General features: G+C 35.1%; 1 pseudogene; it reads left to right on the plus strand.

Moving 5' to 3' along the window:
* Positions 1-588: 588 nt before the first annotated feature.
* LOC145557463 (exosome complex component RRP4 homolog) lies at positions 589-17,462 on the plus strand (annotated as a pseudogene).
* The last annotated feature ends 376 nt before the right edge of the window (positions 17,463-17,838 follow it).

Consider the following 17,838-nt stretch of genomic DNA (forward strand, 5'->3'; position numbering starts at 1 on the left):
TGCAAAACAAAAAGCTACTAACCATAGTAACAACAGTGGATGGAAAGGAAAGAAGAACGACAATCCTTCTTCTTCCGAAAACACCTACTCTAGCAACAGTGTTAGCACCTTTGACCTTAACGAAGTCTTAGCCATGGATAACCAAAGACCTAAGAAGCAACTAAGGAAAGAATTCACCCCTATTGGGATGAACTACGATATCGCTTTTGATCGACTCCATGCCAAAGAACTCATCACTCCTATTGGACCTCTTTAAGATCCAGCACCCGAAAACAGGTCACCTAACTGGGATTCTAACGCTCATTACAAGTACCATCAAGGTAGAGGGCATACTACCGAGAGTTGTTGGAAGCCGAAGGAGGCCATCCAATGTTTAATCGATAATAACAAGCTTCCCATACCTCCAGCTGGCAAGAAGGCCGAATAATGATAAATTACAAGACACAAGGCGGGCTTCAACGAAAAGTATGCAAAATCTGAGCCAGGGTTTAAGGATTAAAGCAATTCTCTAAAACTAAATTCAAAGAAAGAATCAAACAAGTGCAGAAGTAAAAGCTACTCTCATAACAACAATAACCGAAGAAGAAAATGAGAGAAATAGAATTGTCATTGAATCAAACCCAAAAGATTCGACTTCAAAGAGCCCTAGAAAAACTCCAATCTCTCTCCTCCAAATCCGCTGCCAACGCTTCAGTCACCGTCGCTGACACTATTTCCGTCAACGATGAAGATAATATCCTCAAGTATTCTTTTCTCGAATCCCTTATTTATATATAATACATCTGATTCATATTATTTGCAACGATTTGATATAACAATTTTTTCACCATATACCCATAAGTTTCTTGTTTATTCACAATATATCCATGAACTTTTGTAAATTCATCGTATACCCCCAAGTTTTCACAAAAATTCATTGTATACCCTTAATGATTAATGATTGTTAACTTCGTCAATAATTAGGGTTAACTATGACCCGAAACCACCCTAAATACATTCCCTTACTTCCGAAACCACTCACATTTCTTGTTTCCATCCCCAAAATCACCTCAAATTTTGTTTTTTCATCCTCAATATGAATCATACAAATATGATTATGGAGACTTGGAGTGGTATCAAGGATTGAAGAAAGGACAATAGTGGTTTCAGGGGACTGGGGGAGAGATCTAACGTAGTTTAAATACATAATTAACCAATTCCACTCATCTTGTTGTCATTAAGGGTATATGGTGATTTTTGTAGCAACTCAGGGGTATATGGTGAATTTAAAAATCTTCATGGTTATATGGTGAATAAACAAAAAACTTAGGGGTATGTGGTGAAAAATCAGTTGATATAAAGTGTGAGTAGAAAATGTTTAATCGTCACTGTTGTTTTTGTTTTGAAGGGGACATGGAACATTGGAACTTGACGGCGAAGTGGTTGCAACTGTGTGTGGTCATGTCGATCGAGTTGATAAACTTGTTATTGTTCGCTCTTTGCTATCCATGTTCGTCAATACAATAAGTTTGAGAAATTCTGTTGTTTTCATGCTTGAAAGTTGTTTTTTAAGTTATTTTAATGAATTGACTGCTGTAAGTATAAGCCTAATGCGGGAGATATCATTGTTGGACGAGTTGTTGAGGTATATGCATGAGAATTTGCCAATTTGATGATATGTTGTCAGTTTTAATTAGCTGCTTATTGCTGGTTTAATTGTAACACCCTAGAAATTCCTTTCTCAATACCTATTTTGCCCTGTTTAAAACTTTAAATTGGAATATCTAAGATATTACTGCCACCGTGAAAACGACTCATGCAACTATCAAAGACACACAGCGGATGACAAATTTCAAAACCATTCAAAACAAGTCAACTTGAAAAGTCAACCAACGAAAGTAAAGTCAAACGAAGTAAAATAAAATCAACCTACAACTTGGAACCATTATAGGCCCTTATTAAAACCAAACCAACTTTAAAACTTTTGTGTTAGTCATGCATAATAATATCATATATAGATAATTAAAGCATTAAACACATCATATACTTATAGAAACTAGCATGATTCGCTCTTCACTCATTCCCATTCATGAATATGGTTCATCACCTGAAAAGCTTATCTCTACTTGTTTCCACTACTCTCCATTAAAAATGGGTCATCATAGGGCCAAGATAAAGACAAGGCCAACAAACACACAAAACACACAATCAGCAAAGATGAGTGCATAAGCGTAATTAAGACACTAACATGCATTTACCTATCAACACACAACTTCCCTTGTTGCACCTGTTTTTCAAGCATGCAACACTCAACAAAACTTCTCAACTAGACAACTACATAATTTATATAGCGTTGATTACGCATCGAACGGGTTTCTATCTAATCTCCCCTAATAAATTAAGGTTACTGACACAGGAGCTAACCGTGTCAGCATAAATAACCACTCGTAAGTGGCGAAATTCCTGCGCATAATAATAATAATAATAATAATAATAATAATAATAATAATAATAATAATAATAATAATAATAATAATAATAATAATAATAATAATAATAATAATAATAATAATAATAATAATAATAATAATAATAATAATAATAATAATAATAATAATAATAATAATAATAATAATAATAATAATAATAATAATAATAATAATAATAATAATAATAATAATAATTCCTGCCACCTTACCTTTTTCTTATGGTGGTTTGGGTGTCTATTCAGCGGGTGATGTTCGGCTTTATGCTTTCCTTGCATCGCGTCTGCAGTCTTCTGGTCTTCAGGCTACGCTTCTTCGCCATTCTGGTATTGTTGGTCCGGGACCGGCCTTCGATGGTGCTCTTAGTCTTTTTAACAGCGCTGCGGAGACCGACCTTTTGAGTAACCCTAGTGAGATCGCTGCCCCCAAACTCATGAAAAAGTTGGCAGATATATATTTCACGAAGGTCACTGCATCTGCGGATTCCACTTTCTCCTTAACTCCGCGTCAGGTAGCCTTATGGAAGTCCCAACAGGGGGATCACTCTTCGGCCTGGTTGCGGACGGTCCCGATATCGGGTTTGGGTCAGACTATGAATGTGTCTTGTGCTGGGATGGTGGGTATTAAACATCGGCACAATGTTGTTCGTGACACCCTTGTTGATATTTGTATTCGGTCTGGAATCTCTGCTCGAAAGGAGGTTAACATTGGGTTGATTGGAGGAAACGACGGGGCTCTACGATCTGCAGATGTGCTGCTTTATTCCTGGGATAGAGGCCTTGATGTATGTGTTGATTTGACGGGGTCTTCACCTTTGACACAATCGGGGTTGTCTGACTTCGTTCTTGGTCGTGTTGTGTCGGCGGCGGCTCAGCGGAAGCGGGACAAGTATGGGGCGCGTTGCAGGGCTATTGGCTATGGTTTTCTTCCTTTCTCCTTTTCTTCGTTGGGGGAATTAGAGAAGGATGCTATTGCGTTGCTGAAGCGGGTTCAGGCGTTCGCTAAGACTCAGGATATTGGTGCTCGTGCAGCTGCTCACATCTTCAGTAGGATCGGGTTCGCTATAGCTAGAGGGGTGGGGGCCCAGATTGTATCTCGGCTCCCTACCAATTTCTTGTAAATTGATTGACTCTGTACGTTTTGTTTTTTATAATAATAATAATAATAATAATAATAATAATAATAATAATAATAATAATAATAATAATAATAATAATAATAATAATAATAATAATAATAATAATAATAAAAGGAATGTACAGCGCCCTGTACTTTAATAGAAGCTATGATTAAATATAAAACCCCATAACTCCCCCCATATGTTCATACTCAAGGTATATACGTTCTAAGAGTTTTGGTGCGTAATCTCTTTCACTTTACGTTATTTACATATTATTAAACTTAGTTATGACTCTCAAACCATAATCATTCAATCAACAATAATTATTTAAACAATCAAACATACCAATTTAATTCTTGAATAATTAGTGACCACATAAAATTTAATGTTGAACCCTTTTTAAATCTACCTCGGTGCCAATGACACCTTAAACGCATAAAGCGCCACAAATCCTATCCCTCGGTGTTAAAAACACCTTAAGGGCATCAAGGCACCGACATATAATTTATTCCTCATGTAGTTAGACACTTACATATCTCCTTTCCCATGCTTAAAGCATCAATAAAAATTATATGAACCATAATAAAATTCCCTTTTAATATTCCAAGCCAAATTAAACATTTAGTTTAATTAAACATGCTCTCTAACATGCCATAAATAAAAGTGTGGTTCATAAACAATATTCCAAACTATAATTTTCCATCCATAAATCCATCACAAATAAATCATGCTTCATAATTCAATCACCAACAACAACCAAATCATAATTTCCATTCCAAATCTAGCATGATACTACTTGTAATCAATTAAACACCTTTAGCATGCTACTACATCAATAAAATTATGCTAAGTACGCAAATGTATCTTGTATACGATCTTAAAATTGTCACGACTAATAGAAATCACTCACTTCGAAGTCTCCTACAATTTAAAATCATGGAAGGGTATTAAAATCCTCTCAACACAAATTTCCAGCAATATATACTATTATAAAACCCCTCATAATTTAATTAAAACAAGCTGAAATTATATTTAAAATATCATACTTTAATCCCAATTAATGGGTAATTAAAATTACTTAAAGAAACTTGATTTTAAATGATCTACCAAAAATTCTAGCACTTTATTTTAATTAAAACTTGTTGTAATTAAGCCTTAAAATACTTTAATCAAAGGTTTAAACCATTATACATCATAACCCTTTAATAATTTATAAATCAAGAACCTAGGGTTTCAAAAATTGGGGCTTTTCAATTAAAAATAAAATCTGAAAATTAATTTACATGATACTCATAATCAAACATCAAAATCAAATCACAAAACTCATAATCAATAATTAGATCTATCATTAAAATAGTTTTAAAACAAAAAGATTTAATTTTTTTTGTTCGAAAAGGGGGGCATCCGACAGCCACCACGGCTGCTACCAGCGCCGGTGGCTTCCTGTTGTCGGTGGCTGGTGCTGTTGGTGGCCGGCGGCCCACTGGTGGTGGTGGTGGTGGTGGCCGGCAGTGAGGGTGAGGTCGAGAAGGGGACGGGGGAAAAAGAGAAAGAAAAAGGAAACGAAAAATAAGGAGAAAAGAAGAGAAGTTTACCTTGGGTTATCTTCACTCTGGGCAAAGTTTGATTTGCCTCAAGTGTTAAATATTTATACCCTTTCTCTAGAAACCCTTCTCCCTAAACTTTCCTTTTTTAATCTTTCCTAATCTCTTCCCTAATAAAGTTTACTAAAATAAAACTTTCTTAAATTAAACCCCAACTTAAATAAAATAATTAATTAAATAAACTTTCATTTTATAAAATATTTCTAATCTTATTAAAATGAATAATTAAAATACTTTAAATAAAACATTTTAATTTATTTAAATACTTCTCAAAATACTTATTTTAAATAAAATACGTATAAATATACGAGGTATTACATTAATGCTATAAATTTATTTGTTAAGTGTACGTATGATCAAATGAACATATAGTTGTTGAAATAATTTGTAATTGTTGTATTTTGCTAGCTTAGTGCTATGAATTAAACTTAGATGGTACGGAGTATAACCTATACGTAGTACTTCTTCCGTTTCATTTTAGTTGACATGTTTCTTTAGGCGCGTTTGCCAACATGAAAAATATCGATAGGCAAAAACTATAAAAATTGATTTTTATAAAGTGTATTTTGAGAAAATCTAACAAGTCTTGTGAAAAGAGGGGATATGATGGTTTGTAGTAGAATTAATGGCTTGTAATTTATATGCAATTTATTTCGTTTTTGAACTATGACATGTTAGTCTACTTGATATCTGCTCATTATATTTTTTTCGAAGTTTTGATGAATATGAAATGTTAGCTAAATTTGAAAATGAATGTCAGGTTGCTAAAAAACGGTGGAGAGTTGAGATCCATTCAAACCAAGATGTTGTTCTTATGCTTTCTTCAGTGACTTTACCTGGTGGTATCCAAGTATATGTTGTTCTTAACTACTGTTAATGTTTGTTTGTCCACTCTGTCTCTCCATGCTTTGCATTGTTACTCGGAATTTCTTCTATTATGCACCTTTTATTGAAGTATATGACACTCTGTTATGAAGTTATAACTAATATTGAGTTGAAAATTTTGCTGCTTCTTGGATGGTTATTTATATATCAATCGTTTTACTTCCAATAACTTTTAAGACTCCAAAACCTTAGGCATTAGATTAATAAATTAGACTAACCGGTTTGATATATCTATGTACTTATTAAACCTATATTTCTCCGAAGTGTACTCTCTTCATATTGCTCAATGGCAAGTTGAGCTTTCTTATTTCTTTGTGAAAATGGTTTAAATAAATTCTCATATCCAACACCAAACCATGCATCAGGGCATCAAGTACTGATTTGTGATGTTCTAATCTTTAAATTCTTGGGAACAAACCTAGAAACTTTAAAAATTGCACCTTGTGAACTGTTATTGACATTTACAAATTAGGATCATACCAAAAGTGTTTTAAATCTAGCATGTGAAGCACCAAGATGAGTTGGTTTTCCTTGCTCAACCCTCCAAATTGTTTGCCTTCATTTAGGTACTTTTAAATACAGACGCGTTTTACTTTACCCTACTATTGTTATTAGACTTTTAATGTGTTTATTGGATTACTATGTTCTAGTAACTAGTAAGGGGTTGATATGTACTGTATTACTCCATAAACCCTTCTCATCGAGTACACTCAGGGAAAAGGAAAGGGGAAGGAATCAAGAAAGAGATAGGGAAGAAAAAGATTGTAAATGCCTTTGCTGTAATATGTTGTTTGGGTTAAGTGGTTGACAAAACACAGCAGTCACAAAATACTGCAGAGTATCTTCCTTGCCTACTCACCACCGTTTCTTTTAGTGTCTAGTCATCATTTTTTCGTCCTATTATCCTTGCTTCCCCACCAGCTTCCCTCACCACCCGTTGCAGCTGCAAACTCATTGTAATGTGTCTCTGTTTTCTTTCACTCACAACTAAACATGGGCAATGGGCCGTGCCATGCCGCCGCGGGCCGTGCCTGGCCGTGCCGCGATGGGGGTCGTGCCTGGTCGTACCGCGGTGGGGGCCGTGGCGTGCCGGCTCCGCGGCGAGCCGTGTCGTGCCTAAATTTGGCACACCCCAGCCCACGGCACGGCCTACGTGCCTGGCGGGCCGTGTCGTGCCGGGCCGCAGGCCAAACCGTGCCACTTTAATTTTTTATTTTTATAAAAAAAATAATAATAAATGTAAATAAAAAACGATATATGTTTTTTTAGTACAACTTAATTTTATATAAATAATGTGATTAATTTATGTTTATGTTAATGTTAATATATTTTGTTTTGAACAACTTTATTTTAATTTAGGTTATATAAATTATTTATCTAATTATGTTTAAGTTTATATAAACAAATAAAAACAATTTTATTAATTTAGCAAAAAACAACAACGCATATAATAATAATAAAAAAATACGAGTGCGATAATCCGAAAACACAAAAATTGAAGAATAACTTATTTTATTATATGCCAGTAGCCGGTATGATAAATCAATAATACAAATAATTAATTATAATTAAAAATCGTACAATAGTGTATAAATAACTTCATTTATTATACGGAATATGAAGTTCGATAATACAAAAATTATACAATAGTGTATAATGTAAATATGTAATAATGTAATTATTATTTCGTCTTCATCTTCGTCTCCTTGTGGTTCAAGTTCATCGGCCAATTGAGTTGATTGAGAAGTATGAGAACTAAAAGAAGTCGACGTTCCTTCATCGTCATCGTCGTTTTGTGCATAAGTACGATCTTGAGAACGAGTTTCGGCATCCAACCAATCCTTGAAGCAAACACACATTTCAAGTGTTTCGGGTTTTAGTCTTTTTCTTCTATCGTCTAAAACCCGTCACGACGCACTAAAAGCTCTTTCAGAGGCAACGGAGGAGACTTGGATAGCAAAAATATCACAAGCCATTGCCGACAAAATTGGATGTTTTAGGGTTTGTGATTTCCACCAATCAAGGATGTCGAGGCCAAACTTCTCTTCATCGTCCATGCCTTTCATGAAGTCGTAACTTAGGTACATTTGCAACTTCGAAACGTTTCTTTGTGTTCTCTTAGTTGATGATGATTCCGTACCTGAAAACTTGGACATCATGTTAGCAACTTGTGCAAATAAACCTTTGGACCGTTTATTTACGTTTTTGGATGTTTGAGAAGGGGCAAATCGAGACATGGTTCCATATTTACTTTCATAAACTCTATATAAAGAGAAAAACTCATTAGTGACCTTATTTTTAAATTTTTCAACATCATCTTCAAAATTTATGTAACTACAATAAATATCAATAAATAAAAAAGTGTCATCATATTTTTGCCTAGGATCTAAAATAGAAGCAAAAATATAAATCATAGGAATATCATTGTAATATTTACACCATTTTTCATCCATAGATGGAAGATATCCATGATAATCATGTTGTGATCGGTGTTCGACAAAAAGTTGTGCAAGTAAACATGCATTGCTAAGAAAAGAATGGGAACAAGGATTATATACAGAAGAAAAACAATGTGTCATACTGTATAGTAATTGTAAAAACTGCATATATGTTTCACAATTAACCCAATCATCTTCTAGTAAAGCACATTGTGGAAATTCCATATTATAAAAAAGTGTTAAATGAACCTTGTATTCGATTGCCCGACTCAACATATCATAGGTGGAGTTCCACCTAGTTGGACAATCCGGTGCTATTTTTATAGTCTTTATCCTTTGTTGATTGCAAAAACCTTTCCATTCTTGATAACTCAAGTTAGAGCTATTAATAGCCATAATACCATTCCTTATTTTGTGATAAAATGGACCAATTGCTTGTGTTCCATCCTTCACACACAAGTTAAGAACATGACAAATGCATCTAACATGAAGTGCATCCCCATATAATAATATTACATCAGTCAATTGGGGTTTAACCAAATTTGCACTATATGTCATAGAAGTTGCATTATCGAAAGTCATAGACATGATTTTATCCCTAAGACTATATGCATCAATGGCTTCCATTAAATGATGAGAAATGTTAAGACCGGTATGAGGGTATTCAAGCATTTTAAAGTGAATGATGTGTTTTTGTAACAACCAATCATTATCCAACCAATGACAAGTAACATATAAATAGTGAAGTCCGTATCCACTATCCCATGCATCGGCAGTTAAAAAAACTCTACTAGGAAGATTAGCCAATTCATTTACTAATTTCAATTTATACTCTAGATAATTCTTTATGACAGCAGATCGAACGGTTTTTCGGGAGATTTTTTTGTGTTTGGGTTGTAGTGCTCGGTTAATGTAGTTGTTTAAGGCATCATTTTCGACGAAACGAAAAGGTTGTTTGGCATGTACAATCATTCTCCCAAGTTCATCCATATCTCTCTCATAATTGTAAATGAAGCCTTGTGGATGAAAATGAGAAATTTTAGGTTGGGTTGGATTTTAGATGGTCCGCCATATTTTTTTGAATGTCTACTAAGGTGTCCCGTCCCTCCCTTGGTATCGACCGAGATAATTTTACCACAAATCCGACACCGGGCTTTGGTTCCATTTTCACTTAATTGATAATGTGCCCAAACTTCACTCTTTCATTTGGTTTGAGCAAATTCCTCTTCGGTACACCACTCTAATATGTTAGGATTTTGGGTGTTAGGCATTTGGGTGGATTGTTCACTCGACCCGGAGACTTGTGTTTGGCTAACTTGGTGACAAGGGAATAAACGCGTCGTCAATTGTCTATCCCTAGATCAAATACAATTTATACAACCTAAACAAACCTAATACGAGTATAAGGCAAGCATAGGGGTCGAACCACAGAGAACGGTAAACACCACCAAATGTTATCAACATTAAGCTAGTCCGGAATAGGGGATAAAAAAACTAAAGTCTAAAAATGCTAAAACAAGAAATAAAACATTAAGGGAAATGGTTTAGGTATAGCATTCACTCGAACATAAACAAAGGCATAGAAATTGAATTAATTATGAACTAAACATGCTCGAATATCGAAATTAAGAATCCAATCTAGCCGCCTTCCGGGGTCAATTGGCTTCTCCTAACATAGCCTCAATGTTTCCACATTAGAACCATATACTAGGAGGTACTATTAAATAACAATCGATAGTAATGAACCTTAACTAAGTCAACTTCCGTTTCTTGTTAGCAAAGATTCACCTTTAATCAACCAACAATGTGCACTTGCAAGAAGATTAAAGAATATCAAGCATATAAAGACTTTAATCACAAATAAATCAATTCTAAACCCTAGAACATGCTCAAGGTCCAACTACACCACAACCATCCCCTTAATGGGGAAATTACTCACTAATCATGATAATAACAATATTAATCAACAAATAATCAAGAATCAACATGATCAACAAGCAATACCAACAACTAAAATAATAATCAAAATAAACAAATAAAAACAGAGGAGAGAGAGTAAGAAATTGCTCATTAATTGAAGATGAAGGTCTACAAAGGATTGAACAAGCTCCTTCTTCAAAATCCAAGTTCATTAATGAAGAAAACCTCACTTTCTCTCTCTACCAAAGAAGACTAATCCTAACCTAACCTAAAACTAATTAGAGAGAAGAATAGATAGTTATTCCATTCTTTTTCTTCTTTCTAATTACCCCAAAATTGGGTATTTATACTAAGCTAATAAAACTAGGAAAAATAGAAAAAGAAAATAAAATAAAATAAATTAAAAGGAAAAGTAAAAACAGAAAACTAAAATAAGAATAAAAAAATAAAAGAAAGAAAATAAGAAAAAGAGAAAAGAAAACAAAGAAAATAAAAATAAAAGAAAAAGAAAATAAAATCGAATAAACCCACAAATCCCCACCAAACCATCAGCTACCCCATTCCTTCTTCTTCGAAATTGGCTGCTCTAAAATGGGGGAATGATCCCATGTTTTGCATCTCACCAAATCAAACTAACAACCATCATCATCAAATCACTACCGCTCATCATCATTGAAAATCGGCACCAAGAAAACACCACCGTTCGATCCTCATTAAAAGCCATGTGCATAGCTCGTGAAATGGTTCGGTCGAACCATGGGTTGGTGCGGCCGAACTACGGGGTTGGTTCGGTCGAACCATGGGTGTGTTCGACCACTCCTCTTCGAATAACAAAACCCCCAAAGTCTCTGACTCGACGTTCGGCCGAACCCTCAACGGTTTGCTCGAACTTGAGAATTTGTGATTTACTGTAAATTGGGGATGTTGCTGTGCGAATTGGTGACGGTAAGGTGCAATTGTTGTTGTAATTGATGCTGGTGGTGGCTGCTCTGTTGCGCGGTGGTGGTAGAATTGAGGTGTGGTTGCGGTGGTCTGGGTTGTGGTAGGTTACGGTTAATTGCGAGTTGGTGGTGGTTGTGGGCTGCAGGCTGGTGGTGTGTGGTGGTTGATTGTTGCGGATTGGAGCAGGGGAGTTGTGTTGGTTGGTGGTGAGGCTGGTATGCGGCTGTGTAATTGGATGGGTTGGGGATTGGCGACTGGTGGCTGTTGTTGGTTGAGTCGATTGGTGCAGGGGAGTTGTGTTGGTTGAAGGAGGCAGCAGCTATGAGGTGGTGAGAGTAGGGGGTAGCTGCTGTTGTGTGGCTACTGCAATTGGTGGTCAGGTGGTGATTGCTAGTGGTATGGTTGTTGTCGTGGCTGTTGGTGGTGTGTGGTGGTGTTGGTGGGTACGGCTGTGGGGCTGCTGTGGTTGCGTGAGAGGTGATTTTGGTGGTGAGGGTGAGTGAGCAGGGGAAAGGTGGATGATGGTGATGTGCGTGGTTGCGTGAGGGAGCAGGGGAAGAGTGTTGTGTTTTGGTGTGGTGTAGGATAATGAAGGGTGCGGTGATGGATAAGGTTGGGCAGCAGCTTTGTTTGGCGTTTGACTCAACTTGGAACCCGAACCCACTTGACATAAAACCCGAAACACCTATAACCAAAAACACGAGGGGATTACTAAGAGATAAAATAAAATAAAATAAAGGTAAAATAAAGTAAAATAGAAAAAGAGAAATAACACTAAACTAATAAAGATTAAATAAAACTATACAAATAAATAAAATCAAATAAATAACAAAATAAACTTAAAACTAATAAAAACTAAACAAAAACTATACAAGCAAAGAAAGTAAAAATAAAATACGAAAATAGACTAAAACTAATAAAATAAAGAAAATGAACTAAAACGCACCAAAATTACCAAAATAAACTAGAAATATTATTAAGAGAAAATAAGAGAAAGAAAGGGAAAAATAAGATAAAATAAACACGAAAATGACTCTAGAACTACTCCCTAAGAGTGACATAAATGTCACTCATCACTTGGGTATAGAAATAGAAAATTCATGTTGTGATCCGTATAAATGAGGTGAGAATTGAGTTTGTTGAAATCCCGAACTAGGCATAGTCCAAGGAGCTATATCATCCATTTGTTCGTACCCTCCCGTGGTTTGGGGATGAAAGAAAGGGGTGGAAGTATTTGGAAAGGGCATGTTAGGGGAGTGAAAGGGCATGTTGGAAGGAACGGTGTTAGGGGTTGAAGTGTTTGGGTTTGGTGATTCCCTACGTTTTGACTTGACTTTTCTAGAGGAGGAGGAAGTGTTCGGTTTTGATGCCATGATATTTAATAATAATAACAACAACAATAATAATAGAAATAACAATAACAAATTAACAATAACAATAATAATAACAATTAACAACAATAATAATAACAATAACAAAAAGAATTAGTAAGTAGTTTTTATATAAATTAAGTTTTCAAAAATAATTTTCACTAACAATCTAAATTATCCACAATAAAAATAGAAAGTAGTTTTTATATAATTAAGTTGTTCCAAGAAAACAACAACAACAACAACAACAACAACAACAACAACAATAATAATAATAGTAACAATAACAATAACAAATTAAAATAAAGTTGAGTTGGATCTTACAATGACAATTCAATTGCTTTCCCAAATTTATAATATTTCGAACTTATAATTTCTAGAATTTATAATTTCCCGAGTGTAAATATAAGATTTTTTTTTTTTTTTTTTGGTAGCAGACTAATAATAGTAAAAATGTAAAATTTATGAGTAGGAATTTTTTTTTTCTTTGCACAATAGAGAAAGAGAGTAAGATTTAGGAATTTGAGAATAAGAAAATTAGAGAATAGATGAGTCGATGAATTGTGAAAATTTTGGAAGAAGAAATAGGGTATTTATAGGGATTTTGGGTGGGAAAATGGCAAAAACTAACCGTTTTAGAGCTGTTGGGAAACGGCTAGTTCCAACGGCTAGTTGGCACGGGTCGTGCCTCGTGTCGTGCCCATGCCACGTGCCGGCCCACGTGACGGCCGCCCGCCGTGCCCGTGCTAAAACTACATTTTTAGGTTCACGGCACGGCCCACGACCCACAGGTGGGCCGTCGTGCCGGGCCGGGCCGGCGTCGTGCCGGGCTAATGCCGCCCGCGTGCCGGCACGACCCGTGCCCACCTTTACTCACCACTGCACCTTTTCGACTATCACTTAGATTTTAGTGGTAAAATTGTATATAGTAAATATTCTATGTATGGATAGGATGTGCTTATTTGGAGAAAGAGACAGTAAAGAAGAATGATAATGCTAGCTAACCTGTTTTTTCCCTCATCCAATTATGCTAACCTCACTAGTATGTTAGTGAGATAAAGGGAATAATAAAAAAAATATATAAATCAATGTTACAACCTCCATGATTGTTGATGTACGATGTTAACCACCTTATCCTTGGGATTGGAAAATTGTTGCGACTTGACTTAGTTATCACTGCCACATTGACACACACGGTGAAAAGAAAAGAAGAAAACAATAACTAAAGAGAGGGTGACTGGCCACTTGGCCAGCGCTCTAAGTGTCACTGATGTTGAGATGAATGGTATTAGATGCATTTTTTAGGTGTCCAGGTTCTTCTTGCAAGGTTGTCTCCACTTTCAGAGTATCATATATGCTTATTCTCACTACATCTGGTCTTTTGTTATACTTAAGCGTGCCACAGGGGAGCTCGCTAACAGATGCTTCTAGGACATGGAAATCCTATTGTTTATAAGGCCACTTTCATCTTGTAAAGTTGTTATTGATAAGCTATTTTGTCTCTTGCTTTCCTATATGTTGATAAGAGTTTCTATTATCACCTTTAAATGAATAAGAAATGAATATTACTGGTAACATGAATATTTGTGAATGGGTCTGGGGAATTGTAGACACCCATTTGTGTCTCCCCAAAACCAAACCCAGTGATGAGTACCTTTCACGTCGAATCATAATCGAATGAAGTGAAAATGTGGAAAGTCTAGTGTTGCGATTGAGTTTTTAATTCTTTTCTTTCTCTCTGTTTTTAAAAATCTATTTTAAGAAAAAAGTCAATCGAGTTTGGTTTGGTCCATAGAAAGGGTCCAATAATAGAATAGTTGGATGGGGCTTGAAAAGAGCTTTCCAACGATATATTATAAGCCCAATTCCGAAGAGTAATGAGGAAGTTATGGCCAAATTACTAAACTGGGCCCGGTTTGATTTTTATATGCGTCCCAATGATCTAAAGGAGGGCCTAATATTGATTTATCATTCCTAATGCAATTAGAATTGATTTTAGTCTTCTAGATTCTTCTAGAAGGTTCTTTTCATTCCTAATTTAATTAGCATTGATAAATTGACTTTGGTTGACTTTTTAGAGTTTTAATCAGAATAAAAGAAGTGTTTTTAAGGAAAATACGATTTTGCCCTTATGTACGGCTAAATTTTATCAAAATTAAAAAAACGCATGAAGCTGGTTTCTAGCGCCTGACGACAGGATTAGTGCCTGGCGCTAAGACTTGGCGTCTGGCGCTAGCCTTAGCGCCTGGCGCTAATGTCTAGTGTCTGGCGCTAAATCGTTTTATTCTCTTCGAAACTCTGATTCGTTTTTCTATCCATCCGGCTAATTTCTCTATAAATAGCCTCCTAAAAACCTCCGTTTTCCATCATCAAAAAAATCATCAATTCTCATCAAATAATCATCAAAAACTATTAATTTTCTTATTCTCTCTAGTTTTCAAGATCCTCTTGATTTCTCTCTCTTTAGCTTTTTGCATACAAAATTCCGCATTCACAAGATCTAGACACACCTAGCCAAATTCGAAGTTGCCTTCGCCCTAGACGTCAAAGGTTTTAATTTCTGAGGGTTTGGTCCCAAATCTCTATTTCAATTATTTAATTTAATTGTTTGATTTTATTATTTTCCTTGAAGTTACTAACGTGTGTATTTTGTTATTAGAAAGAGATACGAGGCATCCAAGTAAGTGCTTCAATTGATGTATTGATATTATGATTTAGAAATCATGTTAGGATGTTTTGATCTTCCTAGTATCATGTTTAGGGTAATAACTATAATTTCTAATGTCAAATATGACAATTGTGATTCTTGTGATGCTTCCTATTTCCTTCCTAATATTCATGTTAGTATCATGTTAGGGCTATATATTTTATCTTTGATGTTTAGTGACATGCTAGGGTTTGTTATTAATCTTGTTAGTATCATGCCTAGGATCTTGCTATTATTATGCTTTATTATTAACATGATTATTTTTATTATGATTGTTATTTTGGTTATGATTATAATAGTGATTATTATAATTTTTATGATTTATGATTATTATTATGTTGCTTGATATTTATTTGTTATTGCTTGATCACACCTTTTATGCATGTTTAAAGGGAATTGGTACTTGTAATCACGCTTATATAAGATAATTAATAATCTTGTTTAGGGTTAATGTGATTATAATTCAAGTGATCGCCAATAATAGATTTGTTTGTGCATTAATATTCAACCAACATAGGATAAACAGGTTTAGGGTTAATCCTAATGATTGCATATTAGTCAGAAAGCGCACATGAATACGATCAGAATAAAGTAGAGGCCTATTATTAGGGCATGTTCAATCTCTTTTAAGTTGGATTTGTACCTTCATCCACGAACTTCCAGTCATGGTTCCAGACCTATTGGAGTTGACGATCTCCTGGATCGTTAAGGGGTGTAACCTTCACCCTGTCAACGGTTTACAAGTTCCTAAAACTTGTTGGCGACTCTTTTGCTCTATCTTCTTTCCTTTTGGACGCCACCGTACTTTAGTGTATGATCACAGTGGGGTTCAAGTTTGGGGTAATGCTTGAAATATTCCCTACAGGAATCATAGTCATAGTTGATTGGTCAATGTTGTAAATTTTGTTTGAAAAATGATGTACTCATCTATATATGTGTTTGCTTTCTGAAATCAACATGGTAAAATTTAATCGTCAGTTTGTTGTCATTACTAGAGGCAGCGTATAACAGTTGATGAACTCAACATGAGTGATATTTTTGTAGAGAATGATGTTATTTCTGTAAGTTTCTTTGGTTTTTCAGCTGTTTAATTCTTTGGTGTATGACAACTTCAAGTAATCAAATTTCTCTTTTTTTTTGTATTTATATGCCTTCCGCACAGGCTGAGGTTCGTAATAGTCAACACGATGGTACTTGGCAGCTACATGCAAGGAGTGATAAGTACGGGAAGGTATCGTTTCATCTTTCAAGCTTTCTATTCTTCAATCATCCTTAACATCCTATCTTTTATTTGGGCCTTCACTTGTCCTTGAAAAATTTTAGGTCTTCATCTTAGTGCTTAGTGATTCAAATCACCATTTCTAGAATACTATGCTGCATAGAAGGATTAAGTATGTAGTTGTTAATGTTTCTTTTATGTTCATTTGTAATTGCTTCAACATAGAATGAAACAAGAACATGTTACACTTTATTTTGTAATTATTAGGACCCTAAATTTTAGGAATAGTACCAGCAAGTTCTTTTTTACTTTGTTTTCATTACTTGATGATTGTTGATGCAGCTTGAGAGGGGTCAATTGATCACTGTCCATTCCTATTTGGTGGAAAGACGCAAGTAGCACTTCCACCAGTTAGATCAGTATGGAGCTCTCTTAATACTTGGTTGTAATGGTTATGTCTGGGTTGGGGAACTCACTGTAGAAAAAGACAGTATAGAAATGGATGATGTGAATGAATCTGAGAAAACCAATGCGAATTCCATTAGCAAAATGAATCTCGATGAAAATTACACTCCCTTGGAAACAAGGCAGAACATATGCAGGATTGCGAATGTTGTTCGGGTCTTGGCCGTTCTGGGCTTCAATATAAATGTTGAAGTTGTATTGGAGTTGTGTGATTTGAGTACCTCATTGAATCTTGACATTCACGACATGCTTGGGGCAGAGTTCTATGTTACAGTTGCTAAGAAAGAGGTGGAGAGATGGAGTATCGTAAATAAGAGGAAGGCTTGACCAGCTGATCATGCTATTTGTAGATATAGCTGGTACTGCTTAATTTTGGTAATCTAGCGAAAGTATTTGCAAAGGATGAAGGTAGCTCTGTATTTTATTCTTGTTGACTAGTTTGACAGAAGGGTTTGACAGAAGGCTGATTATAATTATTGGAGTTCCTTTACTACTATGGGTAAAATTTCATTTTCATTTTATCATTTTGAGTGGGCATGACAACGTAGTAATGAACATTATTGAAAGCTTAAGTTTTATTTTTTTCCATGGTGTAATGCATCCCTCTTAACAACTAGGCTCAAAAGTCAAAACCAAGAAAAAAAAATGTTATATGTTATAACATGGTTTCATTGTTTTATACTTCATGTTTAGTAATATATCC

Source organism: Chenopodium album, chromosome 9 (assembly GCF_948465745.1).
Source record: "Chenopodium album chromosome 9, dcCheAlbu1.1, whole genome shotgun sequence".
Taxonomy (NCBI): domain Eukaryota; kingdom Viridiplantae; phylum Streptophyta; class Magnoliopsida; order Caryophyllales; family Amaranthaceae; genus Chenopodium; species Chenopodium album.